Source organism: Eutrema salsugineum, unplaced genomic scaffold (assembly GCF_000478725.1).
Source record: "Eutrema salsugineum unplaced genomic scaffold, Eutsalg1_0 scaffold_12, whole genome shotgun sequence".
Classification (NCBI taxonomy): domain Eukaryota; kingdom Viridiplantae; phylum Streptophyta; class Magnoliopsida; order Brassicales; family Brassicaceae; genus Eutrema; species Eutrema salsugineum.
This window is the reverse complement of record NW_006256895.1, coordinates 6,992,128-7,015,790: the sequence shown is the minus strand read 5'-3', so window position 1 is coordinate 7,015,790 and position 23,663 is coordinate 6,992,128. Positions and strand designations below refer to the sequence as shown.

Below are 23,663 nucleotides of genomic sequence, written 5' to 3'. Positions count from 1 at the left end.
TTCAACTTCTTCCATCCTCTCTTTGATAGTCTCGGCGTCTTTGTTTGCTTGAGTCTTGATAGTTTTAACTTGAGAAGAAATCTCTTCAAGCTTTTTGTTAAAGTGAATCGATATGTTGTCAATCCTCTCGTGAAGGGCGGCTCTTGAGATGGCTTGAACTGCGATGAACTACATGATTACCGATTCAAGCTGACTTAATCGGTGACTGAGCTGGGCGTTCTCATCTTGGTGAGGCAGACGACGAACAGGAGGTCTAGGGTTTTCCATTGGAGGCACGTAGGGCTCGTTCAGGAACGTTCGATAGTTTGAGGTTCGAACTTCGTCGTAGAGATCGCGTAGGTATTGCTCTTCTCTGCGTCTCTGATAACACCTGATTTTGACCACTTTTCACCATTGATTTCAAATGCTTTTTCAAAGGTTTTACTTAGTTTTAGAAACTTTTATTATGATTTCCATGTATTTGTAGTTTCAAGGCTCTTTTCAGGAAACTTAGGGAATATGATGGCAAAATGGAAGAAATCCACATTTTTAGCTCAGAGTCAGAACGTCAGAAGTTCAGCCTCAAGTGAAGATTTTCTCACCGTCCGATCCAGCTCAAATTTGGAGACAATCAAGAGGAGACAACCAGATTTCCATAGCACTTTACATCATAAAGATCCAACGGTGCAATCAAAAGCTACATGGAGAACAAGTTGACCCAGTTCACCAGTTCCGGAAGACTCTCCCGCGGGAAACACATGTTTTACCTGCCCTGGAAGACTCTCACCCCCGGTGGACCTTAGGACGAGCCACAAGGGCCAACATCAAAGCCCAATTCGCCATTTCTCTTCAGAGAAGCCCTAAATGAAACCTGGAAGACCTTAGGACCTATAAATACATTATTTAGCAGCCCTAAACGAGTGTGTGCTCCTGTAATAAGATTTTGAGCCACCAAAATTTGTTTTTCTAGGGTTAGGCGATGGAGATGGGGATTCTTCCCCAGATTCATTGTTCTTTCTCGTTTTTATCTTATTAACTTTTCTGTTTCATTCTTTTGCATTCTTCTGTGTCTTTTATCATTCATTGCATCATGTAGATTAGTCCCAGAGAGTCAAGTTGTTTGAAGATATCGACAAGCATATATATCGGTTAGGATTTCTATTGTTCTTAGCCATATTCTTGATCTCATCTCTTCTAAGTTGTTCGTTAAGCATGAGAGTAGATTCATGACCTATTATCTGAGCCTAGGATCGATCAGAGCCACGAGAATGCTGTATCAGATCATCCATACCTAGCTTCAGAAGAACATAGTCGTTATAGGAGTCGAAAGCTACCTATAGAGAAGATGTGAGCAGACAAATTCAATTTCCAATTCTTGATCTTAAGTTTAGCATGAGAGCGAGAGTTAATTGCTAGATCTAAGAGATTAGTTGATTAAGGTGACAACAGTTAGTTAATCATACATCTGTCTATTCTAGTTCAATGCAGATTCCCAGAAACAGATGAAGATATATCGCCTGGAAGCTAATTGGAAATGCCATCATACATCGATTAGAGTAACCCGGAGAAGTCTAAATCGCCACCTATGAGTTCAAGAGTCTTTAGTTTGAACCGATATGCTTTAGATGTTATTTTTACAATTCATCCTGCATTGCATTTGTGAATACTAGATTAGGTTTAGTTTAGGATCTTAACCAAAATTCCCAAACTTTTATTGGTTTATGAGTTTGCTTACTTCCCAATTTGTTGTTTCTTGCAGATTAGACATCTTCCCTGTAGATCGACACCCTAAGTCCTACAACGTACATCTGTGCACTTCAGACACGAGGGTTTTATAAATTTAAAATTTAAGGAGGACCAACGGGCTTGTTAAAAAACAACCATAGGCCCACAAGCCCATCAAGTTTTTGGCGCCGTTGTCGGGGAGGCATGAAGTTGCTGGAGGTCTAAACCTGGGAGGATGAAGTCGTAGACGACTATATATATGTCGAGTTTCTGCCAAAGCAACATAGGAAGAAAACCAAATTCATAAACACCCTAACTTTTTCTTTTTCTGCTTATTCTTTCTTCTGTTTGCCCTAGTTTCAGAAACTTTTGAAACATGGATCATTCAAGGAGAAACCCTAACACCGAGGGAAGGTCCTGCGACCTGTGTGAAGCTCCATGCCCATGTGAATCACCCTCCAGGCGTGATTTTGATCGTCATCTTCAGAACCCTAATTCGAACCAGCACCATGGAGACTCGCGTCCTCCACACCACCGAGATGAGCTCTATTCGCCATACCTGGTGAACCGTCGACCATATCATCCTCTTCCTCATCAGATTCTGCACCAAAATGCTGAGGCTGATCGATTTAGGCTCCAACTAGATCGATTAGACACTACACTGAATGAGTTTCTTGATCTACAAGCCATCGCTGAATCTAACATTTGTGTGAAATTGGAATCGATGTCCTCTGATTTTAGCAGGAAGTTCGAGCGTCTCTCTGACCGAATGAAGACTCTGGAAACGCAAAAGCTCAAAGATGATGGAGTTCTAGAGAAGAGACTTAAAGAAATCGAAGAAGGTGAAGCTAAGAACACCATCGCCCTTCGTCAAGCACTTAAGGAGCAGAGAGGCTGCAATGTCCTGATTGAAGATTTGGAGAGAGATTTCAAGGATAGCAAGTGGTACTCTGATGGAGACAAGATAGAGATGAGTGAATAAATGGAAAAGATCACAAACAAGACAGAAGAGCTTGATGCTACTTTAGACAAAGTTGTCTATGCTTTGGATGAAGTAGAAGAGAAAGTTGAAAAACTTTCTAAAGATCATAAGGAGTATGATCTGAACTCTAGAATCAATGATTTGGATATCCAAGACGAGCCTGAAAACCTCTGGAAGCAAGAGAACAACAATGGATAAGAAGAGATTCAAGAAGCAAGCATGGAGTGCCGGAGGAAGCTGACTGCGGCTGCAAGCTCCTCACCCGCGGCCAAAGCCACTTCCACCGCGGCTCCGAGCTCCTCACCCGCGGTGGAGCATGATTTTTCAGACTGGGAGAACTTTCAACCTCTTTCTGAAGCCTGTTAATCAGAAAACCGACCTCATGTAACCAGACCTAGGTTGTTTGATCAAGCTGTCTTCTCAATCACTGCACAAGCATCAAAGGAAAAGGAGGAATCCAACACTTATGCATCTTGCAACATGGTTTACACTTGTAACAATGAACTTCAAGAGCAATTCTCAGAAGATGAAGAGTATGGTTTGTTTGTAAAAGATCCAAACCCTGGGAAAGATCTACCATGGGTTCGACGACGTCTGGAAGCAAGGCTGCCTACAAGTCTTCTTCAGATACAGCAAGGAGACTAAGGAGAACATCTCTACATATTTCAGAAGAGCCAGGTATCTATCATTTCCTAGATTATCACCTGATGCAACTGTTTACAGGATCCATCTCAAAGATCCCCAAGAAGCCAGTGATTACACAAACAAGATCAGCAAAGAAGCACTTGAAGAGTTCAACCAAGTAGTTCAGACCCTGCCAGAAGGAATTTCGTTTGCCAAAGCATGTAGAGACTACATGATAGGCCACTTCTTTTGTGACAGCAAAGAATCAATCCAAGAGATGAAAGACTTGTTCACACACGCCCAAGAAGGAAGACCAGTTCGAACTCTGCACAAATTTCAAGACAAAGGTCAATTTCTTATCTCTTGTGACATTAGAGGTGAAAGATTCCTCAATATTCTTTGTGATTCTGGAGCTTGCATTAACATGATGTCCAAAGAAACTTCTTTGAGACTTGGCATTAAGCACATCTCAAGTACCAGTACAAAGATTAGCTTAGCAGACGATTCAAGTGCAACACCAGAGGGATAGCCCGAGACATTCCTCTAAGGATTGGAGATTGCATTGCATCTGTCGATCTATACATAGTGAAGACCAAAGATGACTCATATCCAGTTATCCTTGGATGGCCTTTCTTAGCAACTGCTGGAGATGGATTGGTCCAACCAGAGAGTTTCTTTTGCAAATATCGACAAGGACATCTTCTATGAAGCTACACCACTTAAGAGCAAAAGAGGAAAGCATAAAGCCCATGCATTTGAACCAGAAGAACTCTGGAGTGATGAAAAACCTGCAAGAGAGAACACGAGGACTTCAAAAAGGACTTGTCCTAGGACAAGATCTTAATTGAACTAAGTCTTTTCTTTGCAAAGTCTAGCTAAGGACTATAAACCAAAGCGCATGATGGGAGGCAACCCATTTAGGTACTTATTGTTTAGCTTTCATTTTCTATTAAAGTTTTGTTTTCTTATCTTAGACTAGGGGCAGTGTGATTTGACCTAATTCACCGGCCCCGGAAGACTCTCACCCGCGGGAAAACTACAGTTTACCTGCCGTGTAAGACTTTCATCCCCGATGGACCTATGGTGATGAAGAACCTGCAAAACAGAACAGGAAGATTTTGAAAAGGACTTGTCTTAGGACAAGATCCTATTTGAACTAAGTCTTTTTCTTTGCAAAGTCTAGCTAAAGACTATAAACCAAAGCGCTTGATGGGAGGCAACCCATTTTAGGTACTTATTTGTTTTTGTTTAGATTTCTTTTTCTATTAAAGTTTTGTTTCTTTTATTTTAGACAGACCTTAGTATGCCATAAAAAAAAAAGAAGAAAAGGAGATGACCGCGGCCAAAGGAGGTTCAGCCGCGGCCAGCAGGCGTTTTACCGCGGCCAGCAGGCGTTTTACCGCGGTCAAGAAGGTCTGGCCTGCGGCCGGCACGCGTCCCACCGTGGCCGTGATGCTCCGACCTGCGGCCAGCACAGCCGGCCACCTTGGCCACTTCCATCCACCCTTGGCCACATCTGTTCTACCTTGGCCACCTCCATTCCACCTTTGGCCACTTCCACCACCACCTTGACCAAATCAGTTTTGGATCTCTAGCATCCAAGTTTGATCAAGCATCACCACCACAACCACCTCATAATCCATCACCAACACCAAGTAAGTTTTCTCTTCCTTAATCTTTTAAATGTTTCACATACTCTATTTTTCATACTTGCCTGATTTATTTCACAATGTGGGCAGTGTGATTTAAGTCTAGGGGAGGATTTCATCCTTTTCTAACCACCTTTTCTTACAAAGGGTCATGCAAGAACCTTTTCATTCTGCATTTTCTTTAAAAGTTTTCAATTTTTTCGATTTTCTTAAGCCTTTTCAAAGTCTTTTGAGTTTCAAAAAGTGTTTTCAAAGGTCAAATACATTTTGAGGGAATAATGACAAAATCGATGATGATAACCAACCTGTTTGCTTCTACACCAATCACTCATAAAAGCTCTTTCAAGGTTTAGTACTAGATTAGGCGGTAGCTGAATGCTTACACTACTAAATCCCACCAGAGGACTTCTATTCATGAAGATCTTTTCTGACAGGATATACTAGCTCATTTTACTTGAACTTAATCTTGACATCTAATTTTCTCATCAATGGTTTTAAGAAGGCATCATGATATACATCTATGACATCTTTACCTTATTGTTACCACTCTTTGTTGTCCTTGATGGCCAGTTCATCTTTAGCTGGTACCACACCCTTAACCCAAACCTTCATGTTCAAATCTCATGCATTCTCTCTTAAGTTTATATTGACAGATATGTGCAAATACGCCGGATAGGGAGGAACAACATAGTTTTCAGTCACTCAAGAGAAGGACCAAAAGAGACCAGAAGGGAGTGTGCCAGAAATCTTATGATGCCTCAGAAAATCTCATTCTTAAAATCTCATAGTTTTCAGTCACTCGAGCTCCCTAAGATTCCAAGTCAAAAGGCAATTTCCCCTTTCAAAAAAAAAAGAGAAAAAAAAAGAAAGGAAAGGAAACTAAAAGCCTAAAAGAGTCTTAGAAGCCGCAATTATTTGAGCCAAGGCAATATGTATTCACTTAAGGAGTAATGGAATCACAACCTGGACAAAAATCTATGTTTGGGGGAAATATAAGGAGAACCTGAAGAAATGAGATCAGAAATCTTGAAGCAAAAAGAGTGTGACTGAAACTGTGGGGGCATTTACAGTTCCATCCTCTCTTGCTGTTTTGCATAATGTCCTGTCTATCTAGAAAAAGGTAACCCTAAACACATCAGCCTTACCATTAAAAAGCCTTTTTGATACCTAACCTTGAATGCCTTGTTTGATATCCTTTTGATGAGAACCACTGAAACCTTAAATGAATGTTAAGAGCTAGTTGACTAGAAGTTAGTTCTAAGTGTGTGGATTTTCGAATGACGGATTAACGGACTAGTTATATTTGTATTTTGGTGAGAATTTTCTAGACTTGATCTGATTGATGCATTGTCCATAATTAAGGTCTAGAAGCATGGTTGCTGATATTTTTGAGTTCCCTCTCATTTTTGTAGAATGATATTTTTCCAGATTAGATCTTGTTTTGTTTGAGTACAAACAAAGTCTTAAGTCTGAGGGAGTTGATAACACCTGATTTTGACCACTTTTCACCATTGATTTCAAATGCTTTTCGAAAGGTTTTACTTAGTTTTAGGAACTTTTCTTATGATTTCCATGTATTTATAGGTTCAAGGCTCTTTTCAGGTAACTTAGGGAATATGATGGCAAAATGGAAGAAATCCACATTTTTAGCTCAGAGTCACCGTCATAAGTTCAGCCTCAAATGAACATTTTCTCACCGTCCGATCCAGCTCAAATTTGGAGACAGTCAAGAAGAGACAACCAGCTTTCCATAGAACTTTACATCATAAAGATCCAACGGTCCAATCAAAAGATACATAGACAACAAGTTGACCCATTTCACCAGTCCCGGAAGACTCTCACCCGCGGGAAACACATGTTTTACCTGCCTTGGAAGACTCTCACCCCCAGTGGACCTTAGGACGAGCCACAAGGCCCAACATCAAAGCCCACTTTGCTATTTCTCTTCAGAGAAGCCCTAAATGAAACCTGGAAGACCTTACGACCTATAAATATATTGTTTAGCAGCCTTAAACGGGTGTGTGCTCCTGTAATGAGATTTTGAGCCACCAAACTTTGTTTTTCTAGGGTTAGGCGATGGAGATGGGGATTCTTCCCCAGATTCATTTTTCTTTCTCCTTTTTTATCTTATTAACTTTTATGTTTCATTCTTTTGCATTCTTCTGTGTCTTTTATCATTCATTGCATCATGTAGATTAGTCCCAAAGAGTCAAGTTGTTTGAAGATATCGACAAGCATATATACCGATTAGGATTTCTATTGTTCTTCGCCATATTCTGGATCTCATCTCTTCTAAGGTGTTTGTGAAGCATGAGAGTAGATTCATGACCTATTCTCTGAGCCTAGGATCGATCAGAGCCACAAGAGTGATGTATCAGATAATTCGATACCTAGATTCAGAAGAACATAGTCGCTTTAGGAGTCGAAAGCTACCTATAGAGAAGATGTGAGCAGACGAATTCAATGTCCAATGCATGATCTTAAGTTTAGCATGAGAGCGAGAGTTAATTGCTAGATCTAAGAGATTAGTTGATTAAGGTGACGACAGTTGGTTAATCATACATATGTTTATTCTAGTTCAATGCAGATTCCTAGAAACAGATGAAGATAAATCGCCCGGAAGCTAATTGGAAATGCTATCATACATCGATTAGAGTAACCGGGAGAAGTCTAAATCGCCACCTATGAGTTCAAGAATCTTTAGTTTGAATCGATATGCTTTAGATGTTCTTTTTACAATTCATCCTGCATTGAATTTCTTGCGAATACTAGATTAGGTTTAGTTTAGGATCTTAACCAAAAACCCAAACTTTTATTGGTTTATGAGTTTGCTTACTTCTTAGTTTGTTGTTTCTTGCAGATTAGACATCCTCCCTGTGGATCGACACCCTAAGTCCTACAACGTACATCTGTGCACTTGCAGACACTAGGTTTTATAAATTTAAAACTTAAGGAGGACCAACGGGCTTGTTAAAAAACAACCCTAGGCCCGCAAGCCCATCAGTTTGGTGGCTTGAGGAGTGTTGTAAAAACCTCCCTCATAGTAGGGATTTCGATTTATAGGATCCATTGCTTCTAGAACCAGGTTTATAGGATCCATTGCTTCTGGTTTCGATCTTTCCTGCAAAAGGCTTCGAAATAAATATAAAGTAAGCAAGTCTAGAACTAGGCGATTTTTGTAAGGGTTTTGGTGGTGTCTTTAAAACGTAAAAAACCGCTGAAAGCGAGAAAACGGCTAAAATGACCTAATAACTAATACTTTTGTAACGAGAAAGTACGGGAATTAAAATGACCTAATAACTAATACTTAATGAAATCGACTGAAAGAGAGAAAACGGCTAAACCTAATTGCTTAAATGAAAATTGATTAAGAGAATGAAGATGATGAACTAAAGCTTGAATGAAAATCAGTGTAAATCTATAGAAAAGAGGGCGCTGGGTTTCAGGAAAGTTTTCTCTGGGGTATGAACGATTCAAAACATTGCTAGAGAGTAAATTTGATAAGATCTTAGCTTAAACTTTTCGAACTAGAGTCACGGACGTATGAATACGCCACTGTCGTGATCATAGACAACTATCTCTCTCAACCCTGACCAGTAGGTTTCCACTCTGGCCCTGGAAGAGAAGAGATGCATTATGTTTAAGACTCGTCAATATTCACAAATCGCCCATAGGTAGGTTTCCACTCCTATGTTTGTTTTGCTCTCCCAAACTAGATCTGACACCGGATGAACACTTTCGTGTCACCAAGCATCTGGATCAGATTGTAGTTTATGACGCTACTCTCATGAAGTAAAAATAAATTCAGAAGAAAAAGTTCTAAGATTTGGCTTCAATAGCTCATGGAATCCTCATCGAACACATGTATCCCTATCGAAAATCCCTTAAACCCAACAATAAAACTACTCAGACATGATGAACAAAATCAAAAACAAAGTATTGAAAAGTAGGACAGAAATCAAAATTGAAAAAGAAAGAACAAGGGTTCAAGAGATAGATCTCTGATAACTAAGAGTTTTCAAGGCTCTTTGTAGAGGTTACCAATCTCCTGTCTTGTAGTACAAGGGGTTTATCAATCCAAGAATGTGGTGATAGACACTAAGCTATGTGAGCAAACAGGTGTGGTTTTGATTAACTAATGAGAACTACAAACTTAAAACAAGATTAATGACTAAAGAAGTGATCAAACAAAGAACTAAACAAATAATAAGTGATGAGAATGTATGTATGATGATGAGAAAGGTCTTAGACATGATAGTGGATTAGGGTGCCTTCAGTGATAAACTAATGAGCTAATGAATCATATGATCAAGCAAACCATTCAACATAAATATCTTTAATTAAGTTAATCCTCTCATGAAGGTATTAACTCCTATGCTAAAACAGTTTCTAACCCAATCATTATCAGTGAAACATGAGTTAACAAGCATTAAGAATCAGTTTAATCTGTCATTTAAGCATATAGACAATCATTCCCATGATGAATAACACTTAAACCTCTAACAACCTTGGTTCAGGCATTTCATCAAACACTTTTGGTGCATGAAATGCCCAGAATCTAGACCACATATGATTTGTGTGGATCTAGCATAGAGAACAGGTTGAAGAGAATGGAATATGCATGATCTAACCCCAAAGCTCACTAATCTACCACTTAAGCACCCTAATCTACATATCTAAGACCTTAATATGAGATTACTCACTAATCATGATCAACACACTAGATCCTTTGCAAGATGTGTTGTTAATTATGATTAGAAGTGTGATTTGATGATAAGAAATGATAAAACAAGATGAAAAAGACTCTTCAAATCGATATTAAGCTCAAAAGCAAAGTGTAACAAGTTGTCTTTCACAAAAAGGGAAAAGAGACTAAAAATGGATAAAAGGTCCTCTCCAAATTAGGTCTAAAAACTATTTATAGATGTCTTGGTCGAACCGGGTCAACCCGGAACAAACCGGGTACTGACCCAGCCTTGGTGGGTAAAAGATGGGTTTGCCACGGTCCAGCATGTTCTTGGTCAGGCCGTGGCAACTTGACCGTGTCAAAGTCTTGTTCGCGTGTTCTTGGGTGAATCTTGGGAAGAATGTAGAACTGCTTTCCTAAACCATTTCTACACTAAGTCAAGGTCGAACAATTTGAGAACGAAGATCTCAACCTTTCAACAAGGGCCAACTGAATCTTTCTATGAAGCTTGGGAACGTTTTAAGGAGTATGAACGTGATTGCCCTCACCATGGATTTCATGGATCAAGCCTGCTGAGCACATTTTACCAAGGTTTGCAACCAAAATACAAACTTTCACTTGATACAGCTAGCAATGGAGATTTTGGGCAAAAGACGATAACCCAAGGAAGAGCTCTCATCGAAAATTTGGCTCAAGCCAATAGCAATGACTGTCCTGAATACGATCGATCGATGAAGCAAGCCGGAACAGACAACAAGGAGATAACCGAGTTGAAGAACATGGTGAACCAGCTTCTGAAGAGCAACAATCGCCCGATCCATGCCTGTGAAACCAACAATGGCGCAGAAGATGAAGGACCTAGTGATATCGATCACATTAATCAAGCATTTCAAGAAGAAGATGTGAACTACGTAGGAGCACTGGTGCCATACCAAAATCGCTCCAACAACAACTTCAACAACAACTTCTGATATGCAAATTACAACAATCTCTCTTACCGCAATCCAAATGTGGAGAATCCTCAAGATCAGTACTACCCACCTCAGCAAAAATCCTTCCAAAACAAGTTTCAAGGTGGAAACTTTGGAGGAATAGTACCATATCAACCGCGACAGCCATATAACTACCAAGGTACGGGTTTTAACAATCAATTTGTACAACAGCAGGGAGTCACGACGAACCAGCTAGCTTCACAAATCGGTAGACTTGAACAGTTAATCCAACAGCTTGTTATGACAAACGAAAAAGCATCTAAAGACGTGAACGTGAAAGTGGACTGCATGTACAATGATCTGAATGGTAAGTTTGAATCATTATCTTCGCACGTAAAAAAGTTAGATGTGCAAGTCGCCCAAACAGCCGACTCTATGAAGAGGCAAAGTGGAGTTCTTCCAGGAAGAGTTGAAGATAACCCTAAGAAGTTTTGCAATGCCATAACCACATTGCCCGAAGAAGAGGCCGGAACCGATGGAAAGAAAGAAGAAACCCCAATCTTTGTACCACTGTACAAGGATATCGATCCCAAGCAGCCACCGTTTAAGGTACCTGAACGATCACCGTTTCAAAGGCTTACCAAAGCCGATTATCCGGGACGATTTGTTTTCCAGTGTTTCATTTCAGGAATCAAGTTTACAGACTGCTTGTGCGATTCCGGAGCCAATGTCAACATCATGTCTAAGGCATTTGCTGAAAAATTGGGCATAAAAACCTTAAGGACATCGACGGTTAAGGTTATCTTTGGAGATTCATATCAAAAAGATACTGAAGGGGCGATTCATGATCTACAAGTTCTAGTGGGAGATAAGATTGTTCCAGCAGATTTCCAAGTCCTGGAGATGGATAAAGACAAGGAGAGGCCACTCATTTTCGGGAGACCATTCCTAGCTACAGTAGGAGCAATTATCGATCACACAAACCGGCATGCTGTTTACCTCAATGTGGACAGAAAAAGGTACTATCCTACTATCTTAGATGAATTTCCAAGCAAAGGTAACAGGCCAAAAGAGAAAGAAAAGGAGGAGCCGAAAGCTTTTGCAAAGATCAAGATCATCATTCCACCAGATGCAACAGAAACTAGTGAGGACCAAATCCAGGAGCTGATCGAAAATACAAAAAGGGTTTTGAACAACATTAAAGTCCGAAAGAAGAATAAAGGGAAGAAGACGGCTCCTCAAAAAGAAGAAGTAAAACCTCCAGCAACCGGAAGTAATAAAGGCACATCAAGTGGAGTGCCATTTAAATCAGCCTGATTCCTAATGCTTACGTCGAGCTAAACGACTTAAAACAAAAGCGCTTAATGGGAGGCAACCCATTTAGGTACTCTTTCTTTTAGTTTTCTTTTCCTTTTTACAATTTATGCTTTCTTTTTCTTTTTAAGTTTTAGGTATGTTATAAAAAAAAACACAAAAAAATCAGAAAATTAGAAAAACCAAGAAGAAAAGGTAGGTTTTTAGCTGCTCGGCCTGGCAAAAACGAGAAGATTGGACAATAGGCCGTAGGAGGAAGAGCCGCGGTCGCGACCGTTCGACCCGCGGCTAAGGGTGCATCGACCGCGGTACCGTGAATGTGACCGCGGCCGAGCCCTCAATCACCGCGGTCGCGCGTCTCCTAACCACGGCCGTTGGTCGTTGAGGTGACGCCGCGGATTTCTGCCGCTTTTCGGTGTTGCCTGGTGTTTACCTGGTGATTCCCGGTGTTGCCTGGTGATTCCCGGTGTTGCCTGGTGTTTACCTGGTGTTACCTGGTGATTCCCGGTGATTCCTGGTGTTTCCCGAAATGTTCCCGGTAAAACCCGAAAAGATCCTCCGTTAGTTTTAAACTTTTCTAATGTGCAAACAAGAAAAGGTAAGTTCCCGTAAACTTAAAAATTTTCAGAAATTTTCCGTTTTTGCTTCAAAAACGCTTTTTAAAGAAAAGAAACAAACTTTTTGGATCAAAACTCTTTCTTCTCTTCTCTTCCAAAAGACTTACAGATTTAGGAGAAAGAACACATTTTTCAATTCTTAAGCTTTTTAAGAGATTTTTGGCTCAAACCTCACTCTTTTTCAAAGCTGATTGATATGTCTATATTTTACATCATTTAGAGAGCATTTTAGAGTCCTCATCATGTGTTTTCCCATGTAAATTGTGTCTTTAGGCATGAAAATAGGATTCAGGGCTTGCATTAGGTCCCAAAGAGTTTTGCATGTTTTGAAGTCTTTATCAGGTGCCTTGGGAGTCGTTTGGAGCTTAAGAAGAGGAGCAGAGGAGAAAACGGTGAGGAAAAGGGTCAAAAATGGTGAAAACCGCTTGGAGAAATTTCTCGGTCAAATCGCATACCGGACGGACGGAAACCTCGGCCAAAATCCTTACCGATCGCTCAACACCGGCCAAAATCCTTACCGATCGACCAAAGTCAGCTTGGGTCGAAGATCGGGTGCAAATACCATGGGTTGAGTTTTTGGCCGAGGCGAAGGAATTTTTACGACCAAAAAGCTTACCGCGGTACACAGCCCTCGGCCATTTTCCTTACCGCAGGAAGCTTTTCTCGACCAAAATTTGTCCTTGTACGCGCGTTTCAAAGATCAGCAATCCGGGGAACCCTCCGGTCCGAACCAGTTGGCGGGGTCTTCAGCAAAGTCGGAGATAATCAGGCAAAGATCCCAGAACAGTTGGAATCATCCAATTCGGACCAATGGGGAGAAAGATACAGCCTCTGGAAGATGCACCAACATTACGCGCACCCGAGAACCGAACGGTGGAGTACGAAGGCTACGGCGGACGGAGCCTTTCCGGACCAAATCAGCTTGCCCGGTCTTCATCAAAGTTTGAGATCTGTGAAAGACCTTTTCAGAACAGTTGGGATCGCTCAATTCGGAGCAGTGGTTTGAGAGATAAAGTCTCCGGAGTTCACATCGGTCTAAAAAGCTTATTTTCTGGTGATTCCAATGCGGTTCAAAGATGTGAAATCCAGGAAACCCTCCGCTTCCCAAGCTCCGACGGTTTCTTCACCAAAGTTCGAGCTTATTGAGTCATCTTGACTATGGAACTGGTCTCAGAGCATTTGGAGTCGTGGGTTGAAAGTTACTGTTTCCGGGAGGTGACATGGTCGATACGAACCCAAATATGTTGCGATACGCGCTAAGTGTTTTCTCAGGGCTCGGCATCGTTACCTCGACATCGGCCAAGTCAAGGCTCATATTTTGGGAGTATTCTGAACTAGGCCTCGTGCTGACGCCTCGGCACGTTGGAATCAAGGCATGCACACGTAAAAAAATGAAGCTGGAAACGACTAAGTGTTGAACGTGCACCTCGGCGCAATGACCTCGGCGTGCATGCCGGCCCCTGTTCGCTCAAACCCCTCGACTACCAAGCGCCTCGGCATTTCATGCCGAGGTCCATTGTCACGAACCCATAATCAAGAACAAAGCTGCCCAAGAACACACACATGAAGATGGATCGAAGACTAGGGTTCATGCATGTTTTTGACGTGTTCTTCACGAGATCTTCATTTGGATCTGGACTCACGTGCACTCCTCGACACGAAGACCTCAGCTTCACTCTCCGACACACCATGGCACTCACCCATCAACCCAAGAACGCGGTTCAGTACCCGGTTTGTTCCGGGCTGACCCGCAACACTTTACCTTTGCTATATATACATTTTGAGACTAAAAACCTAATCATCTTATCTCTTACCTGTTTTTAGCTTTAAGAACTTGCCTCTTTGGTAAAACTTGATCATTCTAATCCGATATCTCGCTTTTGCATGAGAAATCTTGTTCCTTCTTTATTTCTTTGATCATCTAACATTAAACTCCTCATCATGACCAACTACACGTCTTGCAAAAGACTTAGTGAGCTCGTTATGATTAGTGAGTAGTCGTTTAAGCGGCTTTAGACGAGTAGATTAGGGTGCTTTCAAGGTAGATTAGTGGGTTTAGGTGTCTAGTCTTGCATGTTTCATTCTTTAACCGACGAGATCTTTAGGCTGGATCCAAGCACGTCACTTAAGGTTCAGATCTGAGACATATCTCGCATCAAAAGTGTTTGTAGAAATGTCTGAACCACTCGGTTATGGGTTTAAGAGTCTTTCATCGCGAGAGTGATAGTTTGTTCTCTTAAATTACATTTTTGAACTGATTCTTATTGCTGATTGATTCGATGCTTCTCAAAAGACATTTTTGGTATGAAGGAGGATCAATTTAGATGCTTAATACTTTCATGAGAAGATTAACATGCCTTGAGTTCAAAGTTAAATGAAACCGCTTGATGTTTTGATTCATTAACCCACTAGTTGAACTTGGAAGCACCCGAGTCAAGTGTCTCGTCTAAAGTCTCTTGCTTTATTACATATTATCATCATCTGAATCGCTTAGTTATCATTTACATCTTTGCTTTGTTTGATTCTCATCATTTACTTTACTTACATACTTAATCATTGTTATTCAGCTTAGTAAAACCTTCACCCTTTTTATCTTGACTTAAATAAACAAACAACATAGACTAGTGTCTCGTTGACAAGTCTGGATTGACACCTCTTAGTACTACTTTGACAAGGGGATTGATAGCCCTGAAACCTAAAAAGTCTTATCTATCAATTGGCGCCGTTGCCAACTTGTCGGAGCATTAGTCTTTTGTTTGTTCTTGAGCTCAAGATTTTAACTTTCTTTGTTTTACTAACTTCTTTGCAAGTTCTTGTGTTGCTTTCAGGTGCATGAAAACCAGGTCTCGGAGCACCGAACCGCCTTTACCGTATGACGACAACATCAACCGGATTGAGAGGCGAGCTCGCGAGAGGGAACGGCATTTTGAACGAATTGGAATGGCAGAACAGCAAAGAATCGAGCAACAGGCTCAAGAAGCCGAACACCAGGCTCATGCTAATCAGGCGCAGGCAGGCAGGAATGAACAACAAGCCTATGTTAACCAACAACAGGCTCAAAGAAACGAGAGGCTTGCTCAGCAAAACCAACAACAGGCTAATAGGAATGAGCAACAAGCCCACCATGTTCATCCGCCACCGCCACAAGCTCAGAGACAACCTCCTCCGGTCTTTGTTGGAGAGAACGACCGAGCTAATGCGCACCAATACCGAGCTGGGATTCAAGATCCACCGGTTCAAAACAACAACTTTGAGGTTAAAGCTTCCCTGCTCAATATGGTGCAGAACTCAAAGTTCCACGGTCTAGCCGGAGAAGACCCTCTTGAGCATCTAGATCAGTTTGATCGGGTTTGCGACCTAACCAAGATCAATGGTGTCTCGGAAGATAGCTTCAAGCTACGCTTGTTCCCATTCAGCCTCGGTGATAAAGCTCACCAGTGGGAAAAGAACCTCACGAGGGGTTCTATACAAACTTGGGAGCAGTGTAAACTGGCGTTCTTATCAAAGTTCTTTTCCACATCACGCACGGCTAAGCTCAGAAACCAGATCTCAAGCTTCACACAGCACAATAACGAGAGCTTTAGCGAAGCTTGGGAACGGTTTAGAAGCTACACTAACCAATGCCCCCACCACGGCTTCTCAGAGGCATCCCTCTTGAGTACTTTATACCGAGGTGCACTCCCCAAGATCAGAAACCAACTCGATACAGCTTCAAATGGAAATTTTCTTGGGAAGGAGATCAATGCGGCAATGGAACTAGTCGAAAACCTAGCCATGTCTAATGATACTTATGGCGACGACTTTGATAGAGTAAACCGTACAGAGGGCTCCAATGAAGAACAGCGAATGAAAAAGGATATAAGAGAGCTTCAGAGCAAGCTTGACAAGGTTCTGATGGCGACACAAAAGCCAATACACTTTGTAGGCGAGTTTGATGAGCAAGAGCCAAGTTTTGACAATGTTAATGAAGATGGTCTAACTCAAGAGGAGCTGAACTACATAGGGAATCAGCAGAGGTATCAGCGGTTTAACAACTACAACAGTAACCCAAACCTCTCATACAGAAACCCGAATGTAGCTAATCCTCAAGACCAAGTGTACCCTGCTCAGCAACAACAACAAAGCTATGCTCCAAAAGCTCCTTTTCAGAATACCTTCCAGCCCAAACAACAGTTCAGTGGGCAACAGCACGGCTACACTCATCAGAATCAAGCGGCTCAGGGTAACAACTTCACCAGCCAACCGCAACATCACAAGTTTCCACCAGGGTTCAATCCGCAGCCGATGGGTAATCAGCGACAGCATCAGGGAACGGGTCAGAATCAGATGGGAAACGACGTCTGTGGGATATTACAGCAACTGTTACAGGGTCAGCAGAGAGTTGAGAGCCAGCACGCGACAATGCAGCAAGATATCAGAGAGCTTAAGCAGAATCAAGCCTCTACATCATCCCGAGGCCCGGCTTTACCAGGTAAACCGGAGCCCAACCCCAAGGAGTACGTGTACGCCATAACATTGAGGAGTGGCAAGGAACTACAAGCTCCGAAGCCTACGACTAAGCTCATTGAGGCCAATGAGCAGTTAGAGGGGGAGGCAGCCTCAGGTGATGCGTGTAAAGAAGCGGATTTTGAGAAAGAACCGATCAAGGACAAAGGAAAAGAGGTGGAAAAGACAACTGAGCCTGAAAAGCCATACGTTCCACCACCACCTTACCAACCCAAGATACCGTTCCCAGGGCGTTTCAAAAAGAAAATCTTAGACAAAGCCAAAGCGGTCTTTGAGAAACACTTGGAGAACACGCAACTCACCTTACCCATTATAGATGCTTTCTTAGCTATACCACAGCTTGGGAAGTTTCTAAAAGATGCGATCCTCAACAAGACAAAGGAGCTCCAGGGTATGGTAATACTGAGCCATGAATGCAGCGCCATAAAACAAAGGAGGTCTATACCAAGTAAGCTATCCGATCCGGGCAGCTTTACCTTACCGTGTGCTTTAGGTCACTTGAAGTTCTCAAACTGCTTGTGTGATCTAGGAGCTTCTGTGAGCCTAATGCCATACACGGTGGCGAAGAGATTGGGATACAAGAGTTACAAGCCGGCCAAGATGTCTCTTATACTAGCTGATAGATCGGTTCGCTTACCGGTGGGTTTGCTTGAGGATTTACCTTTAAGGATCGGTGAGATAGAAATCCCCACGGACTTCATAGTTCTTGAGATGGACGAGGAACCATTGGACCCTATCATCTTGGGCTGACCGTTCCTAGCGACCGCAGGAGCCATTATAGATGTGAGAGGAGGAATGATTGAACTACACATCGGTTCCGAGCATATGAAGTTCAATGTAAAAGAGATGATGAAGAAACCGACCATTGGAGGTCAGGTTTTCTATGTGGAAGTGATGGAGGAGCTAGCTGATGAGCTCCTGGAAGAGTTGAACGCAGAGGATCCGTTACAAGTGGTCCTTACACGTGAACAAAGCGAGCACGGGTACTTGAACGAGGAAAGCGAGGTGTACAAGCAACTTTTAGACCAACCGAAGGAACTTGGAGCTGAGGCTAGGTTTTTGGAGCTCAGGAAGAGTGGCCTCGACATCTTAGACAGCGAGGGGTCCATGGGAACAGAGGAGACACCTCGGGATATCATGGACGTGGCAACTCATATCGAGGCCGATGATAATCCGCGCGAGAACAAGGAAAAGGCCGAGGAAGCTGTTCCGGGCCAATGTAGCTTTGATACCGATTGGAATGAGGCAGACGCTCCCCCTGTTGAGCTCAAGCCTCTACCAACAGGGCTCAGGTATGCGTTCTTAGGCTTGAACTCCACTTTCCCTGTGATCATAAACGATAGTTTGCTTGAACATGAAGAACGTGCATTGCTTAATGAAATCAAGAAATTCAGGAGAGCAATAGGGTATTCCTTGGCCGACATAAGAGGAATCTCTCCTGATATATACACTCACCGGATCCACCTGGAGGACCAAGCCATGTCCTCTATTGAGCACCAACGTCGCCTTAACCCGAACCTCAAAGAGGTGGTTAAGAAGGAGATACTAAAGCTCCTTGAGGCAGGGATCATATATCCAATCTCTGACTCTCGGTGGGTATCTCCTGTGCACGTTGTGCCCAAGAAAGGTGGTATCACAGTGGTAAAAAATGATAAGGATGAACTCATAGCCCAAAGAACTATAACCGGCCATCGCATGTGCATTGACTATAGGAAATTGAATTCTGCATCAAGAAAAGATCATTTCCCTTTACCATTCATTGATCAAATGCTTGAACGGTTAGCCAATCATCCTTATTTCTGTTTTCTCGATGGATACTCTGGATTCTTCCAAATACCAATAGATCCAAGAGACCAAGAGAAAACGACATTCACTTGCCCTTATGGCACTTATGCTTATAGGAGAATGCCTTTCGGTTTGTGTAATGCACCGGCCACTTTTCAAAGATGTATGATGCACATTTTCTCTGATCTAATTGAAGAGAAAGTCGAGGTGTTTATGGATGATTTCTCCGTATACGGCTCCTCTTTCTCCGAATGTCTTGCTAATCTTTCTCAGGTTCTAAAGAGATGTGAGGAGCATAGACTTGTATTGAACTGGGAGAAGTGTCATTTCATGGTACAAGAAGGCATTGTCTTGGGGCACAAGGTATCAGAGAAGGGAATTGAGGTGGACAAGGCCAAAATCGAGGTAATGGTGAACCTACAAGCTCCGAATTCTGTAAAAGGGATAAGAAGCTTTCTTGGGCACGCTGGGTTCTATAGGCGGTTCATTAAGGATTTCTCCAAGATAGCTAGGCCTTTAACTAGGCTATTATGCAAAGAGGTGGAGTTTATCTTTGATGAAGAGTGTGAGGAAGCGTTTAAGAGGATCAAGGAGGCTTTGATCAGTGCACCAATTGTACAAGCTCCCGATTGGTCTTTACCATTCGAAGTGATGACTGATGCATCTGACTATGCCGTGGGAGCTGTCTTGGGGCAGAAGAAAGATAAGAAACTCCATGTGATTTACTATGCCAGCCGCACCTTGGACTCAGCTCAAGAAAAGTATGCAACCACCGAGAAGGAAATGCTTGCCATTGTGTTCGCATTTGACAAATTCAGGAGTTATCTAGTGGGATCAAAAGTCACGGTTTACACAGATCACGCGGCCTTGAGGTACTTGATGTCTAAGAAGGACGCTAAGCCGAGACTTTTGAGATGGGTCCTATTGCTCCAAGAATTCGACATGGAAATACTTGACAAGAAGGGCATTGAAAACGGGGCCGCAGATCATCTCTCAAGGCTGAGGATTGAAGAAAAGGTCCCCATAGACGATGCTTTACCTGAGGAACATCTCATGCTGGTACGGTCTTACTTAGAGGTGGAAGAGGCCAACACGATCAAGGAAAGAAGTCTTCCATGGTTCGCGGATCTTGTGAACTACCTGTCTTGCGGTTTAGAGCCACCGGATCTTGATGCCTATCAGAGGAAAAAGTTCTTTAGAGATGTGATGAGATATCATTGGGATGAGCCGTATCTTTACGTGCTTAACAAGGACCATCTCTATAGGCGATGCTTGGCCGAAGAAGAGATCCATCCGGTGCTACAAGAATGCCACGGTTCAGCGTACGGTGGTCACTTAGGTGCATTCAAGACGGTTGCCAAGGTTTTGCAAAGCGGCTTCTGGTGGCCGACTATGTTCAAGGACGCTCAAGATGTGGTATCGAGATGCGAGGCTTGTCAAAGGCACGGTAACATATCCAAGAGGAATGAGATGCCCCAAAACCCAATCTTTGAAGTCAAGGTCTTCGACTGTTGGGGCATTGACTTCATGGGTCCCTTTGTGAGTTCATACGGAAATCAGTACATCCTTGTCGCGGTGGACTATGTGAGTAAGTGGGTCGAGGCTGTTGCATCCCCAACCAACGATTCAAAAGTGGTGGTAAAGCTTTTCAAAAGTATCATTTTCCCACGGTTTGGAGTTCCAAGAGTAGTAATCAGTGATGGGGGAAGCCACTTTATCAATAAGACTCTTGAGAGTCTTTTAAGGAAGCATGGGGTAAAGCACAAGGTGGCCACACCTTATCATCCGCAGACTAGTGGTCAAGGGGAGGTCTCTAACCGACAGATAAAGGCTATTTTAGAAAGAACCGTGAGCTCATCTAGGAAGGATTGGAGCAAGAAACTTGATGATGCTTTGTGGGCTTACAGAACCGCGTACAAGACCCCCATTGGAACCTCACCGTTTAACTTGCTCTATGGGAAAAGCTGTCATCTACCGGTTGAGTTGGAATACAAAGCATTGTGGGCAGTGAAACTTCTGAACTTTGACATCAAGACTGCACAAGAGAAGAGGGTTTTACAGCTTCATGAGCTTGAGGAAATCAGGTTAGATGCTTTTGAGAGCTCTAAGATCTACAAGGAAAGGACCAAGGCGCTTCATGACAAGAAGATACACAAGAGAGAGTTCAAAGAAGGAGACCAAGTTCTGCTGTTTAACTCGAAACTCAAGCTATTCCCTGGGAAGTTGAGATCCAGATGGTCCGGTCCATTCGAAATTCTTGAAGTAAGGCCTTATGGAGCGGTTGTTCTAAAAGGAAAAGATGGACAAGGCTTTGTGGTAAACGGTCAGAGGGTAAAGCACTACCTGGCATCAGAAACAAGAGAGGGAGCTACCTCAGTTCCTCTTCTTGAACCAGAATCAGCCTGAAAAGGTATGAAAAGTCAAACTTAGTGACGTTAAACAAAGTGCTCTTGGGAGACACCCCAAGCTTATCCTTGTACATATTTCGCTTTTCATCTTCTTTTTCTTTTTACTTGAAGCTTTTTGAAGGGTTTGTTAAGTGTTTCAGGAGTTAGATGGTGAATCTTGATGATGAGAATAAGAAAAAGCTCGAAAATGACACGGCCTGATGAATAAAGTCCTAGATTGTACGTAGCCTCGGTATCGACCCTTGGTATATACATACCGCGGTAACCTTTACCGAGTAAAGCCTGAGAACCTCGGCTAGACTCCTCGACTCGATTTCATCATAGCCGTGTCCGAGAAGGGTCATAGTGAAATGACTAAGTGTGGGGGAGGGCCACGGTGAAAACACCTCGGTATGATTATACCGAGGGGCAAAGTTCACTTCAAACGGTCTAAAACCTCGATCGAGGCCGCGACCAGTTTACACCAAGGCCGGACCGTTTAAACCCCCAGCACCAAGTGTTCTCTGTTAATACAAGTGACCTCGGCATGATGCCCTCGTGGTGGAGCGTGCCGAGGTGCCCGGCTTCAAGAATGATCAAAAACATGAACACTTGGGACACTTGAGTCAAAGAAGAGGGTTTGCGCGACCTGGGGGAAACACTTGATGGCCGCGGAGAAATTCTGGTTAACTTGAGCTCATGACACTCGGCTTGATGCCCTCGGGGTGGAACAAGTCGAGGCCGCTCCAGAAAACACGAGAAAAATCACTCTAGTCCGTACGGCCCACGTCATCCCCCTTGTCGCGCCATTTGGAAGCCTTTGCGCGGTAATTTGAATTTAAACGCCCGGTCAAAGCTGTTTTGGTGCGGGTCAACGGTCTCAGCTGGAGGAGAAGGGGGGACCAGTCCCACTACAGTCCAAGCGCCAGCTGGAAAGCGCGACACCGCCCATACCAGCCTCCATCCCGAGCCATTAACCGAGAGTTCGCCTTCTTCTCTCTTTTCTCTGCATTTCACGAACATATCTCTCTCATTTCTCTGCATTTCACGAGCACATCTCTCTCATTTCTCATCCATTTCTTGTGATTCTCATAAGCATTCCACTAAGCTTGAATCTTGGATTCCCAAAGGTATTTGCATCTTAAAGAACTCATATTTTTCCTTCATTCTTTGCGAGCTTTATTGTTTGTGAAATGTGGAATCGATTCTTTTAGAACATGTCGGCCTTTGGGAACAATTTTAAAAATTCCATCAAGATAGATAACATAAAAAAAAACCGGTCTTTGCTCTGAAAATCACTTGTTCTTGAGTTTTTAAAATTCTTGAGAAAATGCGCTTGGAATCGGTCTTAATGATGCTTTGAGATGTTGAGCTGAACTGTTTAGATATCGTGTCTCTCTTTGCTTGTTCTGGCTTGTTCTTACTTCCTTTGATGTTTGGAAAAAGCTATAACCCTGGTCTTGTTAGAGAAAAAAGCTCTGTTCTTGCTATCTTTAGAGACATGTGCTTGTTGATGTACATGATTCTAACGGTCTCTTTGAGGATCTGCCTTGCAGATGACCGGCGACCGAGCTGTCCCCACTCATGAGACGAACAAATACGAGGTCCAGAGGAGGATTAAAAAAGGGAAAGCCGTGGCCGTGGCACGCAATGGTGGAACAAGCAAGAAACCCTCCGTGAGATCCGATGGTGAGCCAGCCGCCAAGCGAGCAAGGAACGCCGAGCTCACTCTGGTTCCAACCCTTGAACCAAAACGGAATGGGGAGCAGGCAGCCACTGAGAACGATGGAGACGAGCTGAGAGCCATAGTCCCTCATGAACCCGATTGTGGCAAGAAGGCCAAGAAGGAACCAAAGCCCGAGCCCGAGGAGGAACATTTCCCGACTACTGAGGAGTACTTGGACCACTTTAACTCTATAAGAGTAGCTCAAGGTCGGTTCCCTGATATGGAGCTGTTGAAGAAGCTTGAGATACTCGATGATGTTACACTCATCTTTCAAAACATGGGCTTGGCCAAATTCTTCATGATGAGCGATGTTGCTTACGAGGGGATCACACAACAGTTTCTTGCCACTTTAAAGGTTGTCATCTACCCCAAGAGAGATCCCAAGCGTCTACATGGCAAAGGGTTCGGACACATTGAGTTTGACATAGAAGGCGTGCACTACAAGGTCAGTTTCAAGGAGCTTGATGAGATATTTGGATTTGAAAGGAATGGAAGCTCGCTTGACAAATTTGTGTACCCTCGTGATGAGTTGGCCGCGTTGTGGGAAACGATATCTTTTGGGCCTTACTTGGGAGGCAACAGCAAGACAAGCTGCATCAGGAACCCTGCGATCAGATACACCAACCGGGTCCTGGCCTCTACGTTCTTCTCTACATACAACCCTGGTGTGATTCACACGACAGAGCTTGAACTGTTGGGACTTGGACTTAAACCGCTCATCACTCAAATGAAGAACAAAAAGGAGTTCCA

At 42.9% G+C, this 23,663-nt stretch overlaps 2 non-coding genes across 2 annotated transcripts; both read right to left on the bottom strand.

Annotated features, from left to right (window-relative positions):
* Positions 1 to 10,095: 10,095 nt before the first annotated feature.
* LOC112089507 lies at positions 10,096 to 10,202 on the bottom strand. The gene has a single exon (XR_002901145.1). It is a non-coding gene; the product is annotated as a small nucleolar RNA R71 (small nucleolar RNA).
* Positions 10,203 to 16,040: 5,838 nt separating this feature from the next.
* LOC112089339 lies at positions 16,041 to 16,147 on the bottom strand. Its single transcript, XR_002900976.1, has one exon. It is a non-coding gene; the product is annotated as a small nucleolar RNA R71 (small nucleolar RNA).
* Positions 16,148 to 23,663: the final 7,516 nt, after the last annotated feature.